Source organism: Bidens hawaiensis, unplaced genomic scaffold (assembly GCF_021521415.1).
Source record: "Bidens hawaiensis isolate Kalapana, Puna unplaced genomic scaffold, B.hawaiensis_p1.1 tig00012479_1, whole genome shotgun sequence".
NCBI lineage: Eukaryota > Viridiplantae > Streptophyta > Magnoliopsida > Asterales > Asteraceae > Bidens > Bidens hawaiensis.
Genome location: NW_027492022.1, coordinates 105,596 through 123,896, shown reverse-complemented (window position 1 = coordinate 123,896; position 18,301 = coordinate 105,596).

Below are 18,301 nucleotides of genomic sequence, written 5' to 3'. Positions count from 1 at the left end.
GTCTAAGCATGTAGGATGCATAAATCTCTCGAACTTATGCTCTGATACCAACTTGTAAGGCCCCGAACCTGGTAGCCCTACTTTCGCGTTGGATTTACTCATAAACACAGTTCTTACAAATCAGAGTTCATTAAAACTTTCGCGGAATATAAAAACTTTCATGAAACGTTACAGCAATCCAAAACTTGCCTTAATTAAACATTCTTGTCTTTCAAAATAAACGTCAATTACATTAAAACATCTTGAGTCTTCAGATGCCAGTCTCCTATTCGCCCACCATGTGCCCGCTCAAGCTAGCTGTCTCATTCTACTCACCTGCATGCATACTAAAAGTCAGCTACGCTGAGTGAGTTCTAGTTAATCAAGCAACTTATCATACAACCACTACTTGCATCATATACGTATCCGAAGACACGTAGTCCACTATCTAACCTGCTTACCTTACCACTTAGCCTCTTATTTACGCCTACCACCTTGCCACTTTGCCACTTTAATAACGTATAACGTTATGCCACTTTGCCACTTTAATAACGTAAAACGTTATGCCACTTTGCCACTTTAATAACGTATAACGTTATGCCACTTTGCCACTTTAATAACGCAAAACGTTATGCCACTTTGCCACTTTTATAACGAAGTCACGTATAGGCTTACCCTACCACGTACTATCGTCATGCCACTAACACTCTTACTAGACTCTGCCACTTCTATCACAATCTACCTCTACCTGCCTATATCACACTTCATATCAGTTCAGTATTTACGTAATGAACAAGTCACATCATAACATTCATACACGCTATCAACCACTTGGAATTTACTATCCTTGGCGATACGTGCAATATTCGAAGATCGTTCACGTACCGACAAGCATTATCAAACATATACCTCGTATAACATCTATAGCATACACTTACCACTTAAGGTAAGTGTATTCACATTTCACATCGAGTATGCACACAGCCCCGAAAACATAACAAGGAATGGGGCTAGAAACTCACCTGAACTTTGCTTCTTCCTCCGATAGTTGTAAATCCCTTCTTTAACTGAGCTCGGCTGACTGTATAAGTTACACGTATCAATACTCGCCTGATTTAATCGGGTGGCCTAGTATTAGCTTACTTTTACTTATCGTTTTTAATCTATTTTCTAACCGAACTTGACTTTAGGCGAAGTTAAACCTTAGGCGAACTTGGCTTTAGGCGAAGTTGTCATCAGGCGAACTTAGCTTTAGGCGAAGTTGTCATCAGGCGAACTTAGCTTTAGGCGAAGTTATCAGTTAGGCGAACTTGGCCGTAAGCGAAGTTATCAATTAGGCGAACTTGGCCTCAGGCGAAGTTACCAGTTAGGCGAACTTGGCCGTAAGCGAAGTTATCAATTAGGCGAACTTGGCCTCAGGCGAAGTTACCAGTTAGGCGAACTTGGCCGTAAGCGAAGTTATCAATTAGGCGAACTTGGCCTCAGGCGAAGTTATCGCTTTGAAGGCGAAGTTATCGCTTTGAAGGCGAAGTTGCCCAGTTCGCGGCGAAGTTGCCCAGTCCAGCCGCTGTTTGGTTTCTATCAAGCATTTTGGCGATTTTAACACCCTTGTTATGGTTCAACATCACCCACTACGTTCCCCAACCGTTTTCGGTCGTTTATACACTATAACGCTTGGATCTTTAAACTTCAAAGATCAAGAATCATACCTTTTTGAGCTTGTTTGGATCTCGTTTAACTTGTTTAATCACAACTAATCGCTCACCCTCTCTCGGATCTTGTTCGTTCCTCTCCTCGGCCGCCGGCGGTGTATGTGGTGTGTGTGTTTTGGGTGTGTGTAGAGATATGGATAAATGGATGGAATGGAAAGGATTGGGGTTTAAGGGGGTATTTATACTCCCTCAAGCCCATGGACCGAAGGCCCATATTTCCTTTTGGTTCATATCCAAACCCATCTAATTATCCTACTAAGTCTTCATATTATGCTGTTCCACTCACTCGTTTATTTCACCCGACAAAATAATATATTAAATATTACTTAGAAATTTCGGGATGTTACACCCCGAAATTTAATATATTAAATAATATATTAAATATTACATTGTCGTTAAAGCGATAAAATAAGTTGTGATGGCCCAGAACTTGTTTTATTGGTAGAACGGGCATAAGGGGATGTAAGAAAAAGATTTAAATGGAAAAGCATGAAAACCAGTTTCGAATCTAGTTCTTAAGAAAACTCGATTCAGTTGGAATAAATTCGATTAGTTTGGAAGAAACTTCGATTCGATTCATTTGAAAACTCGACTCGATTCGTTTGAAAACTTGACTCGATTCGATTCTAAGGTATACTACAGATTTGCTGAAAGTTCTTTTAACTCTAAAGTTGGTGGATGGTTTTGTTTTTGGTTCAAGTTTGCGGCCAACAACTTCGAATTGGGATGAAGACGCTTCTTGATTCTTCAGGTTGACGGTTTCCTCGATGAAGTGATCCTCACGAATGGGTTTGGAATTAGGTTTGACTACCAAGGGCATCCGTTATTGCGGAGTCTCACACGTGACAACTCACAATTGAATCAACATCAACGCAATTGAGTGAATCATCTTGGTGTTGTGGGTGCTTCATTGATCTACTTATGTCAACTGTAACATTTTTATCATTTACTCTTAGTGTTAGCCTGATCGTGCAAACATCAATAAGATCTCTAGTCGTGGCTAGGAAATTTTCCCTAAGACGAGCGGTACATTCTAGCCCTCATCCATGCTGAGTATCACAAAATCGACTATGAACACGAACTTGTCAATTTTGACTAGCATGATATGTACAATGCACTGATGGTATTTTACAAATTGGTCAGCTAAATGGATGCTCATGCGGGCGGGCTTTGGGTCGCATATCCCCTAGTTTTGAGAAAAACCACAAAAGACACCAAATTAATACTAGCTCATGGGTCCACTAGGGAATTACTAAAAGATAAATATCTTGTAAGATAAGGGATAGTATAACTCCCTGGATCAATCATTTTTAAGAAGCTTGTTTTCTAGAATGGTTGAGCATTCTTCATTTAAGGTGACGTGGGACAACTCCTCCAACTTCTAGTTAGTGAGAACATCTTTCAAAAACTTGATATATTTCGGCATTTGGGAAGCATTCTCAACGAACGGGATGTTGATGTGAAATTACTTAAACGACTCGAGAAATTTTCCGTATTGAGCCTCCAACCTTTCTTATTGAAGACGCCCTTAATAGGGAATTAGTGGAGCATTGGTCGTGGACAACATAGACTTTTGGTTGTATTTAATTGAGAGCCACCATGATTGGAGCATTGACAAGATTTTCTTTCAAAAGATCTAATGCATTTATACATTCTTTAGAGAAAATAAATTGTGCATCTTTTTCGAGGAGTTGGGTCATTGGTAGGGCGTTTTTTAAAAAATCTTTTATGAAACGACGATATAATATGCATGACCAAGAAAACTCATAATTGCTTTGACATAAGTTGGAGGTGGGAGTATGGAAATGGTTTCAGTTTTCATTATGTCCACTTCAAGTCCTGCATAGGAAATCTTATGGCCAAGAACAATGCCTTCACGCGCGAACAAGGTTCATCTCTTCACGTCACCTCAACATCTTCTTCAAATTATTGAGGCAATGATTAAAGGAATCTCCAAAGACAGAGAAATTGTGCATAAAAATTTCCATTGAGTGTACTATCGTTTCATGGAAAATAGTACCATGCAATGTTGAAAGGTTGCGAAAGCATTGCACAATCAAAGGGAATTCGCCGGTAGGCAAACGTGCCATAAGGACATGTAAAGGTAGCCTTCTCCTGATCTTCATGAGCGATGGAATTTGAAAGAAACTAAAATAACCATCAAGAAAGCAATAGCATATTTTCCTGGACAGGCGTTCAGGCATTTAGTCAATCATAAGGAGAGGAAAATGATCCTTCCTCGTGGAATCATTAAGCTTGCGATAGTCTATGCACACTCTCTAGCCTGTGACAGTCCTCATCTGTATAGGTTCATCTTTCTCATTCATCACGACCGTTATTCCACCCTTCTTGGGTACAACCTGAACCGAACCTACCCAAGGTGAATTAGAGATTAGATAGATTAACCCGACATCAAGGAGCTTGATCACTTCTTTTTTCACGACATCCTACATGTTGGGGTTTAGAGTTTAGACGTATTCGATACTAAACTTTTGGCTTGCAATTTTCTTCCATGAGGATTTTGTGAGTGCAAAAAAAAGGGTCGATGCCTTTGATATCGATGATCTTCCACATGTGGCTTTCTTATGAAGTTTCAGAACCTTGAGAAATATGTCCTTTTCATCTACTGAAGTGTGGGTAGAGATAATCACATGGAGGTTGGAATCGTCCTCCAAAAAGGCATACTCATATTTACTGGAAGTTCTTTCAACTCTAAGGTCGGTGGCTGCTCAGTGGATGGTTTTGTTTTTGGTTCAAGTTTGCGGCCGACAACTTCGAATATTTATTGGGATGAAGACGCTTCTTGATTCTTCAGGTTGACGGTTTCTTCGACGAAGTGATCCTCACGAATGGGTTTGGAATTAGGTTTGACTACCAAAGGCATCCGTTATTGCGGAGTCTCACACGTGGAAACTCACAATTGAATCAACAACATCAACGCAATTGAGTGAATCATCTTGGTGTTGTGGGTGCTTCATTGATCTACTTATGTCAACTTTAACATTTTTATCATTTACTCTTAGGGTTAGTGTGCTCGTGCAAACATCAATAAGAGCTCTAGACGTGGCTAGGAAATTTTCCCTAAAACGAGCGGTACTATCTAGACCTCATCCATGTTGAGGATCACAAAAGCGACTATGAACACAAACTTGTCAATTATGACTAACATGCTATGTACAATGCACTGATGGTATTTTACAAATTGGTCAGCTAGCTAACTGGATGCTCATGCGGGTGGGCTTTGGTTCGCATATCCCTTAGTTTTGAAAAAAACCACAAAAGACACCAAATTAATACTAGCTCATGGGTCCACTAGGGAATTACTAAAAGATAAATATCCTGTAAGACAAGGGATAATATAACTCCCTGGATCGGTCATTTTTTAGAAGCTTGTTTTCTAGAATGGCTGAGCATTCTTCATTCAAGGTGACGTGGGACAGCTCCTCCAGCTTCTAGTTAGTGAGAACATCTTTCAAAAACTTGACATATTTCGGCATTTGGGAAGCATTCTCAACGAACAGGATGTTGATGTGAAATTGCTTAAACGACTCGAGAAATTTTTCGTATTAAGCCTCCAACCTTTCTTATTGCAGACGCCCTGGATAGGGAATTAGTGGAGCATATGTTCTTTTAACCGGATCCTTTGGTCGTGTTGTACTTACTGGGACTAGCCTCTCTTGCACCTCTTCTAGATTCACAGTCTCCTATTCTTCAGTAGTTGGTACCCAAATTAAACCTTCTTTTGATTCGAGTAAAGTTTTATGCATCTGGTTAACTTCGGATTATTGTCTTATCGTATATACATGGTATTAACAAGTTCGTGTTCGTGTTTGTCACGGACCGAAAGATGATTGTATCCCGTTGTAGTTAATTTAGCCGATAGCCCGTTTAAATAATTTATTGGCCGCTTAAAAATATATAGTACTTTCTAATTTTACTACTTATTATGTATTTGTGTAACGTTGATGTTTGTTGTTCCCGGTCTGTATCTGTATCTGTATTTTTTTTTACTTTACAACAAAGTTAGTGGCAAGTAGCTACATGTGTATAACGCAAAATCTCACATTGCCGAAAGCATTAGCCTTAACGTGAACTTGGAATCAATTAATGTCAAATTACCATTCAACAACGTTTGGCAAATAGGCTTCATGGATCTTATTCTGTATGCCTTATTATCATTTTAAGGCTGTATGTGCTGGAGAGTTACATTTAGAGGGCGATTTTTGACACGTGGTGCCACGTCAGTATGGGCGATTTTCATTTTGAGGTGTGATATTTTGTAGCCCAATATTGCCCCATCAAATCATATATTACACACACATACTAATAAAATACTATTATTTTCAAGTTTTAACCCGACGACAAATGCAACTGTCACACCCCGACTTAGGGCCTAGGCGTGCGACCAATAGTTGGTACCTGTTTTGAAAATATATCAGAGTTTTAGCGAAAGTCTTTGGTTTATAATAAAATATTGATATATGTTTTGAAACATTAGTTTATTTGTAAAATATAATAAAATATTTGATTTAATAGAAAGCTTCTCGAATAATAAATATTCGAGAGTTTGATTTTTAAACCTTTGTTTTATTTATAAAACTTGTTTGAATAATGTTTGCAAAATATTGAGACATCTCTATCTTACGAGCATCTATCTCCATGAGTTGGCTATAATTTCATGCTACCTGTGTTAACTTTATTTCCTGTAATATTTGGGGGGGGGGGGGGATACTGTCAGCGATATGCTGGTGAATCGTTGACTCTAAAATCATTTTATAAATCTTTCTTTGACTGACAAGATAGTTTTCATGAAACAATCTCAGCAGAAACGTCTTTTATTTCTGGGATTTGTACCACTTGCCATACACACACAATTACGATTCTTCCAGAAACTGATACCTATTGGGAACTGATGCCCATTGAAGAACTTTTATTATGATCTCTAGTCTGCGGCCACGTAGCTTTGACTGATAGACTAGATTGATTATATTTGGATCCAGACACATGTGTACTCGGTCCGAGTTTGTTTTTATTTTATATCTTGTATTTTATTTGGGATCACGTAATCCCATAAACCTTTATTTGACTGTCTTTGTTTAAGATAAACAACCTGTTTATCTTGACTGAAAAAGGTTTAATGTATTCACCTGTGATTGTCTGTTCTGAATGATGTGGTGATCTCGTTTGAAAACCTTTATGAATGAATGATTGACCTAGACTTTCGGCGGCACTTCTGCACTTGCACGAATATCGGGTATTCTTGATCTACTTTTCTTGACACGCAAATCAAGGCGATGTTCGGGGGTCATCGAGTCGTGCACATACTTCGAGGAATCGTCGGATATTTGGCACGGATTACGAGGTTCGGCATGCCAAACAATGCTCGACAGATAAAACAAGGTAAAGAGGAAAGTTGTGCCGGCGAATTTATTAATAAACGAGCCTTGACACCCCCTAGCGAGCCGTTGAGAATTTGTTGGCGGTCCATCGAACTACTCATCATTGTGAATCACCGCCGTAGCACCGCCCCAAGTATCGGTTTATTATTCTCTAATCATTGATTGAGGAGATACGCTCGTTTATTTCACTTACTGAAACACGTCCATTATTATTGATAGGCACCACCACCTCAGTATGAATTCTTTCTTAATGTTTCTTGATTAACTAAGAACACTCCATTTTCTTGTGTGAACTTTTACTTCATATTATGCTAAGTTTCATATTATGCTAAGTTTCTAACTGTATGGAGGGAGTAAGCTGGCCTCTTTCACACGTGGAAGTTTACAAGGAGGTGATGGCATTTATTAAGAAATTAACGTGGCTTTCTCCTAAACAATGTGCTTCGTTATTAAGACTCAATACATTATATTACTATTATTATTAGAATTAATAAATATGGTGAGTATTGTTCTTTCCAATGAAAGAAACGTAGGCTTTTGGAATAATTCACAAATTGTGAACTTTAACATTATATATTATTTTAATACTTTTAAATAAGATTTAATCTACATACTATCATAATATATATTATGATAGTTTGTGTTATTAGTTATGTAACATCCCGAAATTTCAAGATAATATTAATTATATTACTTAATAATAGAGGGAAAGTTTACTCGGGTTATCGGGATATAAATAGAGTAGGAGTTGGTATGGGTCGGGCTAGTGTTGGGTAATGGATATGGGTTATGGACTTGGGTTATGAACGAAGGAAGGAGAGTCCATGGGCTTAAGCCCATGATCCCTAATATAAATACCCTTAACCACCATTTCTCACATATTCCATACACACACTCAAAACACACATTCTAACCGATCAAGATTCGAAGCCGAGACCCGAGATTTTGTTGATAGATCTGAGTTGGTAAGGTAAGAACAAATCCAACAAAGCTAATATTACTGAAAATGGTTAGGATTGGATGGGTTAACCGGACCCGAAACCCAAACTGCCCAAATCGGACCCCTAAAACGTCGATTTTAGGCCGATTTGATGGTTGGGATTTGTAGGCGCCGATCATACGATTCCGTGGGTACCAAAATCGAGTTATTTGGCTAAGAAACGAAGGATTTATGGGCAAACAGATCTGCAGCGCGATAACTTCGCCTGCAAGAATAAGTTCGCCCGATGAACTTCGCCTTCAAGCGTAACTTCGCCTTCAAGTGTAACTTCGCCTAAGGATAACTTCGCCAACGGCCAAGTTCGCCTAAGGTTTAACTTCGCCTGAAGCCAAGTTCGCCTAAGGTTTAACTTCGCCTGAAGCCAAGTTCGCCTAAGGATAACTTCGCCTGAAGCCAAGTTCGCCTAAGGTTTAACTTCGCCTGAAGCCAAGTTCGCCTAAGGTTTAACTTCGCCTGAAGCCAAGTTCGCCTAAGGATAACTTCGCCTGAAGCCAAGTTCGCCTAAGGTTTAACTTCGCCTGAAGCCAAGTTCGCCTAAGGTTTAACTTCGCCTGAAGCCAAGTTCGCCCGAGGTTTAACTTCGCCTAAAGTGAAGTTCGTTTAGAAAATAAATTAAAAACCTAATGGAAAATGTGTTAAGACAGTTATTGGAAATAAAATTTTTCCAAGCTGACCTGGCAGCTCGACCCCAGCCAGGGGCTCTGCCCCTTGGACCCTGCTAGGGGCTGCCGCCCCTAGACCCCGCTGCCAGGGGCGCTGCCCCCGGACCCCCGTTCGTTGTGGGTCACATAAAGATAGAGATACATTATGAGAAGTGATAGTTAATTGATACGTATACTTATTATACAGTCAGCCGTGCACAACTGAAGAAAGGGATTACGATTAACGGTGAACGTAACCGTGTTCAGGTGAGTTTCTAGCCCCATTCCTTGTTATGTTTTCGGGGCTGTGTGCATACTCGATGTGTTGTTAATACATTTATCCTAAGTGATAAGTGTATGTCATATGTGATATGTGTGATAGATATGAATGATTGCTTGTCGGTACGCGAACGATCTTCGGATATTGCGCGTACTGTCAGGTTAAAAATAAAGGTACGAACATTATATATCGAAGATGTATGAATATTTCAAATGAACACTTGTCGGGGCGTGAACGATCTTCGGATATTGCACGTATCGACAAGGGGTATGGTTAAATGAATGATGTAAAGAACGCCTGGAGTGTTCTTATGTTCTAATGTAATTATCGTATATGTGAAGTATGTGTATATAGGTACACGATTGGCATGTGAGTTCTATGTTCGACATGGTAAGTTAGGATGGCAAATCCCTCTAGCTTCTGTCGGACATAGACTCGGCAGGTGATGGCGTAGTTAAGGACTGCGAGCCTTATACGTGATGTAGATGATAGATGTAAATGTAGATAGGTGTCAGCATAGGAAAGGGCTGTGAACCTTATACGTGCTGGTTTTGTAGCATAGGGGAGGACTGCGAACCTCGTACGTGCTATGAGTTAGGTTGCAACATAGGGAAGGACTGCGAACCTTGTACGTGTTGTGGATGTATGTCAGCATAGGAAAGGGCTGTGAACCTTATACGTGCTGGTTTTGTAGCATAGGGGAGGACTGCGAACCTCGTACGTGCTAAGAGTTAGGTTGCAACATAGGGAAGGACTGCGAACCTTGTACGTGTTGTGGATGTATGTCAGCATAGGAAAGGGCTGTGAACCTTATACGTGCTGGTTTTGTAGCATAGGGGAGGACTGCGAACCTCGTACGTGCTATGAGTTAGGTTGCAACATAGGGAAGGACTGCGAACCTTGTACGTGTTGTGGATGTACTATGGTATAGGGAAGGACTGCGAACCTTGTACGTACCATAAACGGTGAACATAGGTAAGGGCTGCGAACCTTGTATGTGTTCACGACCTTGAGTACAGGTATAGACGGTGAACTATGAACGTACTCTCGGTAGACTGAGGATAGTGATTGTAGATATGTATGTATGTATGGTAGCAAGCATGTATGTAGAACAGAAGGGTAACTAGTGAAGTATGGATATGTATCTACGGATATGTACGTATGTGTATGTATTGTATGGCGTTCGATTAACTAGAACTCACTCAGCGTAGCTGACTTTTAGTATGCACGCAGGTGAGCTGATTATAGAGTTAGCATGAGGATGACACACGGCATGGATTGAACGGCTGGCATCTGAAGAAAGAAGTAAAGATGTTTTAAATATAAAGTTTTGTGTTATGGTATCAAAGAAAAGATTTAACGTTTTGTAACAAATGATTGATGTTTTATATTCCGCGAAAAGTTTTAATAAACTCTGATTTGAAGAACTGTGTTTATGAGTAAATCCGACGCTAAAGTAGGGTCACCGGGTTCGGGGCCTTACAAGTTATTTACTTAATCTAATTTTTTTAGTGATATTTTGATTAGTTTAAACAACCTATAACGATTGTTACTTTTGATACGTGTTCGAGTAAGAATAATATAAACTGAAATAATTTTATTAATCATATTTTCACACTCATTTCTTATGTCGGTTGTCATATTTTGACCCTTCAACTATTATAAGTTGACATTTTGGCAAGGAATTTTGGCGGGCGTTACAGCAACCCCCCCCCCCTCCAAAATCGGCGGTGGAAGTGAGGGAGGGGATGTACACGGCGACAAAGTATACTATTAACATTTCGTTTATTTGTTAAACACCATCAAATTCTAAGTATACTATTAACTAAATTACAATAAATAAAATTAAAATCCAAAAATATATATAGATATTAAAAACGAATAATGTAAAACAACCCCGTAATAAGGGGGATTTAAGAAACATTAAGTGACCCCGGCGGATTAAGGATAATCTTAGGGTTAAGTAGATGTTTCCCGCGAGGATTAGGTCCGGCAAAGATGGTTATTCTTCTCAACCTGCAAAACAGACACCGTAAGCTCGTCACTGAGAAGGGGGGGGGGGGGGGGTTCTCCTTGTGACCACCCTCCGGCGTGAGAATCAGACTAGGTTGCTCTGAATATAAATGTATAGAGAGAGAAATAGCTAGAGAGAATATATACGTACATAACTCAATACATATATGCATTTACTTGTTTAATATGTGTATTAAAATATAAGAACCAAATCTTATATATAACAATCAAATATAATTATCATACGATTATACAAATACTTGTGTTTTTCCTTGAGCTCCGTTTTCTCATCCAACTTTCTCGCTTTAATTTGCCTCCCTGCAGCAAATCTATTAATACTTGTTAACAGTTTAGTCACAAAATTATTATTTCACTAAAAAAATTTAGCATTCATCCTTTCATAGTTATGAAATATAATTAAAAATAATAAAGAAATAAAAGCATGGGATGATTTTTCAAAATAATCGATAAAACAGTCATTTACCATTGTGTGATTAGATTTGATGAAAGTACGTTTGAGATAAGTCTGTCATTTCTGATTGATGCTTTTATTTTAGAGGATTATTAGGAGCCAACAGAGATATTCACAAGTTCAAGAATGACGAATGAGGAATCTGATTAGTTTATCTTCCCGGAATACCCTTTTTCACAAAACGGCGTATAGTTATCAAGAAAACCTTGGTTTTCAACCGTAACCCCGCAACTTAAAAACTATAAAAACTCCATCCAATCCTACTCCTGCTGTATTAATAAAAGAAAATGTTGAAACTTATTTGTCAAGCCTACAATCCTTCTAATTTCTAATCTCTCATCTCATTCATTCTAGCTATCCATAGGTCAAGGGTCAAAACCATTTTGTCATTTGGGTTATAACATAGTGTGGATTTTAGAGGGTGTTTGGGGTTCCTTTTTAAAGCCTACTTTGGGGTTATAAATTTTGGAAAAAGTAAAATGGGGTTATAAGGTGTTTGGTAGTGAAACATTGAGTGGAGAAACCAAGATTTTTAGTAATGAAAATTATAAAAGTTCCAAAAGTCAAAACATTATGACTTTTTAAACTTTTACCCAAAAGTAAAAAAAAAACAAGATTTTTAGTAAAGAAAATTGTAAAACTTTCAAAAGTCACAACATTGTAATGTTATAATTCGTTATGTTTTTTACTTTGCTAGACAAATTTGAATGATATTAAGACGAGAGTTGGAGTGTTAGGTAATATATGGTTGACTTATTATATTCAACGAAAAATTTTAATTCACTCTCATATTTATAACAGTATTTATGAGTAAATTTAACGCTAAAGTAAGCATCAGGACCACGGCCTTACATCAACATTCATTTATCACAAGAATTTGGTGCAAGGAAATCTTCTGAATATGAATTTTGGACAAATGTATGCATTATAGATCATGACCATTAAAAAACTTTAACATGAATTGAATATCATAGCAATCATCATATCACAAAGTCATGGTGCAAGAAAATTTCAACAATGTGAGTTCAAAACAATACAAAGTAAACAAACGTGTGTTTTTAACCAATGATTACTAGAAATGTTGTCTCAAATTAAAGATGTGATAAATTCCTAAAAACTTATAGAACTCCGCCATGGGATAATCACAAATGGATTAGCCTCTCATACTTGTGGTTTGCATCTTCAAATCTTCATTTTTTCGTTGTAATATTCAATTAGATGATAAAATATATTTTATCAAGTGAAAAGGCCCCAAAAACTCCATAGAGGTGGAATTTTCGAATTGGGGAAGAAACTCTCATATATAGATATGAAAATGGAAGTTTTCCAAATCCGCTCAACTTTGGCCACATGGTGTAGCCTACACCATTGATAGGGTTAACAATTTAGACACGAACACGAATACATGACACACACCTACACCACCTTAACATGTATCATGTGTGGCCTTAACAGTTTTCGTGTACTAAACACAATTAATTTTCGTGTCTAAACAAGTAAAATACCCATTTACTTGTTGAGTACCAGGTTATATTTTCTTTATAACTAAAAAATATAATAATATAATTTTATTGTACCCAAAATACTTAACCCTAATTATTTTACACCCATATCATACCATTAGTCGTTTATCGACAGCTACAGCGGCACACCCACCGCCACATCTCTAGTCTCCCTCCTCGCAACCCACATCTCCGGTCTCCCTCCTCGCACACTCTGTAGCGGTGTCACCACGTTCTCATCAGTTGCTCTCTCTATCAGACGTCGTCACCTACGACCAGTTCTCTCTTAAGATACCCAAATCAAACCATTTTTTTATTCAAGTATATCTGGTTAACTTCTAATTCTTGTCTTATCTTGTACACATGGTATTAATAGGTTATGTTCGTGTTTGGGAACTTGTAGACAGTAAGTTTTCGTGTCGTATACATGTATACATGTTTCGTGTTCGTGTCTTATCGTGTACGAGTATACACAATATGTCAGCCCTTACCATAGAGGCGTAAGGTTACGCCCTCCTTTGAAAACTATGTTGTTGAGAAAGTAAGATTAATGTAAGATTACTACATATGGGAGTAAGCTAACACCATTAGATATATTTCAATACATTCCTCCTTTTAACTTGTCTTTCATCTTGGCCTTTCATATGCTTTTCCACTGCTGATCATTTAATACTCCAATGTCCTCGTTTACGCTTCATTCACCTGAAATTGTACAACTATACAAAGTCATTGCATTCCAAACAACACTTCATTTAAACTGCAATATATAAACGCTATGTAACCAAATATCTCACGCGTCAAACGCCAAAAGGTCAACTTCATTGGCCCAATAATGAAAGTTTCTTAACGAAACTAGAGCAAGCTACCATAGCAGGAACGATTATGTTCACACTTGGGAATACTAGATTCAAAAATGATATCATATCATATCATAAATCTGATATATATAACATGATATGTTATATCAGTAATATGATATAGTATAACATAGCATTATATATTGCAATATAATGTAATATGATATGCTTTACTAAAATATATTTATATATAATTAGTCCTTTTTTACAAACACATCCCTTCACATTTCATTCATTCTTTCTCTCAATCTCACATTCTTCACAAATTATATTTATATAATTTGTTCTTAAATACAAGCAATCACGCATATTCCTCCCCATTTATTCATCTTTTTCCAACTCTTTCTTCACAAACTATAGTCACAAAGTAATATAAGTTTAACATGCTGAAGATTGGTCGTAGTAACGAAGAAAAGGTATCGTCCTTGCAAACTGCGGTCAAAGTTATGGTTGTCGAAAACGATAAGTGGTTGCTTGCTTATGTCGGAGACTCTCTTAAGTCTCATTCATTTGAAGGTAACTATTTCATAACCTATTATTTTATGTGTATTTAGAATTACTCGACTTATAATATAAAGAAAACATAAAATTCTTGTAAAGTATAAATTGAAGTGTATTTTACCTTTCTAGCTCCTAAAAAAATCTCAAGATTTATTACTTCATTGTTTATCGGGGATTTTATGAATGAGTTTGTTATTACCTAAAATTACAATATCCTTAAAGCAATGTATTAACAATCGACAAGTTATCAAAGTGACAAACTAATTAGTATATGTTGTTATTGTTCATGCGAATCATTGATTTCAGTAATCGGATAGCGTAACAAATAAGCTAATAAAAAAGTACGAAAAGACATCGGCTAAGAAGCAAATCAAGAAAAACAATTAAGCTAGTTGTTCTAACTCTTAATGATGCATAACGCTATAATGGAACCGACAAATGACCGATTCGACTAGACTCTGATTTTCAAAGCCCGCGTTACAAAAATATCTTCTTTAGATATCATATTTCACATATAGAAGAAGGAAATCCTTTCATTTGGTTTATAATTTTTGTATCCTATTTATAGTATTTACAAGACAGTTGTTTTACTTTATAGAAAGTTGTATTTTGTTATAGTTAATATCATAATAAATAGGCTACCTTCTTGTTTTATTTATCATTGGATTTCAATATCAGCTTTCATCATTTTCGAGTTGTTTTGGGTAAATATGTTTCGACGATGGGAATTTGATTATTCGGGTGCATCTTATTTTTGATAGGATTATTATGGTTAAGAATAGGTTAGTTTGGGTAGGAATTGCAATTTGGGTTAGAGTTACGGTTTTGGTTAGAGTTGGGTGGTTGGTTGATGGGAATAGGTATAGGATGAGGGATGGCTCACTTTCAAACACTACCCATTGAACGACTGTCTTGTTTAATTATCTATGTTTGATGGTTCGGGTGAAGTAGGTGGTAAGGGGTATTGTCGGATTCGGTTTTTCCTTGTAACTCGTTCAATCTCAGGCTCAAAAGCTAGAGGTGAAGTCCTCCAGGATAAGAGGTTACATATACACTAGATGTCACCATCACACGTAAACACACCAAACGTACATGAGAACAAAAGAGAAAACGAAACCAAACAATTAAATAGATAGCCACAAAACCAATTAAATATTCAAGCATAAGAACACCCCTATAACGACGCCAAATATTGATCGATGTCGAAGGGGTCGATCATAGATAAAAGAAGATTGTGCTCCTAACCACCTCAAATTACTTATGGTAAAAGAAGTTGTCGGTGTAATATCCATCCTCACGTACCTTCACTATTGTTCGCTTTGCCTCCGGTGGATGGTCCATTCAGGAACCACGTATTTGTTTTTGGTTGCCCCACAGATGCAACCTAAAATAAATTGGTGAGTTTCTGGTTAGGACATCCCTCGTGATATGTACGGATGGTGGGGAAAACCTCATTGAGGATGATAAGTCCCTAAAGGGGAAGGTGATTGTAACAATACATATAAGATTAACATGACCCATTGTAACACTATAGGCAACCCCCACATTGGTCGTGGACAACATAGACTTTTGGTTGTATTTAATTGAGAGCCACCATGATTGGAGCATTGACAAGCTTTTCTTTCAAAAGATCTAATGCATTTATACATTCTTTAGAGAAAATAAATTGTGCATCCTTTTCGAGGAGTTGGGTCATTGGTAGGGCGATTTTTAAAAAATCTTTTATGAAACGAGGATATAATATGCATGACCAAGAAAACTCATAATGGCTTTGACATAAGTTGGAGGTGGGAGTATGGAAATGGTTTCAGTTTTCATTATGTCCACTTCAAGTCCTGCATAGGAAATCTTATGGCCAAGAACAATGCCTCCACGCGCAAACAAGGTTCATCTCTTCACGTCACCTCAACATCTTCTTCAAATTATTGAGGCAGTGATTAAAGGAATCTCCAAAGACAGAGAAATTGTGCATAAAAATTTCCATTGAGTGTACTATCGTTTCATGGAAAATAGTACCATGCAATGTTGAAAGGTTGCGAAAGCATTGCACAATCAAAGGGAATTCGCCGGTAGGCAAACGTGCCATAAGGACATGTAAAGGTAGCCTTCTCCTGATCTTCATGAGCGATGGAATTTGAAAGAAACTAAAATAACCATCAAGAAAGCAATAGCATATTTTCCTGGACAGGCGTTCAGGCATTTAGTCAATCAAAAGGAGAGGAAAATGATCCTTCCTCGTGGAATCATTAAGCTTGCGATAGTCTATGCACACTCTCCAGCCTGTGACAGTCCTCATCTGTATAGGTTCATCTTTCTCATTCATCACGACCGTTATTCCACCCTTCTTGGGTACAACCTGAACCGGACTTACCCAAGGTGAATTAGAGATTAGATAGATTAACCCGACATCAAGGAGCTTGATCACTTCTTTTTTCACGACATCCTACATGTTGGGGTTTAGAGTTTAGACGTATTCGATACTAAACTTTTGGCTTGCAATTTTCTTCCATGAGGATTTTGTGAGTGCAAAAAAAAAGGGTCGATGCCTTTGATATCGATGATCTTCCACATGTGGCTTTCTTATGAAGTTTCAGAACCTTGAGAAATATGTCCTTTTCATCTACTGAAGTGTGGGTAGAGATAATCACATGGAGGTTGGAATCGTCCTCCAAAAAGGCATACTCATATTTACTGGAAGTTCTTTCAACTCTAAGGTCGGTGGCTGCTCAGTGGATGGTTTTGTTTTTGGTTCAAGTTTGCGGCCGACAACTTCGAATATTTATTGGGATGAAGACGCTTCTTGATTCTTCAGGTTGACGGTTTCTTCGACGAAGTGATCCTCACGAATGGGTTTGGAATTAGGTTTGACTACCAAAGGCATCCGTTATTGCGGAGTCTCACACGTGGAAACTCACAATTGAATCAACAACATCAACGCAATTGAGTGAATCATCTTGGTGTTGTGGGTGCTTCATTGATCTACTTATGTCAACTTTAACATTTTTATCATTTACTCTTAGGGTTAGTGTGATCGTGCAAACATCAATAAGAGCTCTAGACGTAGCTAGGAAATTTTCCCTAAAACGAGCGGTACTATCTAGACCTCATCCATGTTGAGGATCACAAAAGCGACTATGAACACAAACTTGTCAATTATGACTAACATGCTATGTACAATGCACTGATGGTATTTTACAAATTGGTCAGCTAGCTAACTGGATGCTCATGCGGGTGGGCTTTGGTTCGCATATCCCTTAGTTTTGAAAAAAACCACAAAAGACACCAAATTAATACTAGCTCATGGGTCCACTAGGGAATTACTAAAAGATAAATATCCTGTAAGACAAGGGATAATATAACTCCCTGGATCGGTCATTTTTTAGAAGCTTGTTTTCTAGAATGGCTGAGCATTCTTCATTCAAGGTGACGTGGGACAGCTCCTCCAGCTTCTAGTTAGTGAGAACATCTTTCAAAAACTTGACATATTTCGGCATTTGGGAAGCATTCTCAACGAACAGGATGTTGATGTGAAATTGCTTAAACGACTCGAGAAATTTTTCGTATTAAGCCTCCAACCTTTCTTATTGCAGACGCCTTGGATAGGGAATTAGTGGAGCATATGCTCTTCTATCCGGATCCTTTGGTCGTGTTGTACTTACTGGGACTAGCCTCTCTTGCACCTCTTCTAGATTCACATTCTCCTTTTCCTCAGTAGTTGGTACCCAAATTAAACCTTCTTTTGATTCGAGTAAAGTTATATACATATGGTTAACTTCAGATTATTGTCTTATCGTATATACATGGTATTAACAAGTTCGTGTTCGTGTTTGGGAAACTGTACATGATAATTTTTCTTGTCAACATGTATATATGTTTTATGTTCGTGTCTTATCGTGTACGCGTATACATGATACAAGAGTCCTAACCATAGAGGCGTAAGGCTAC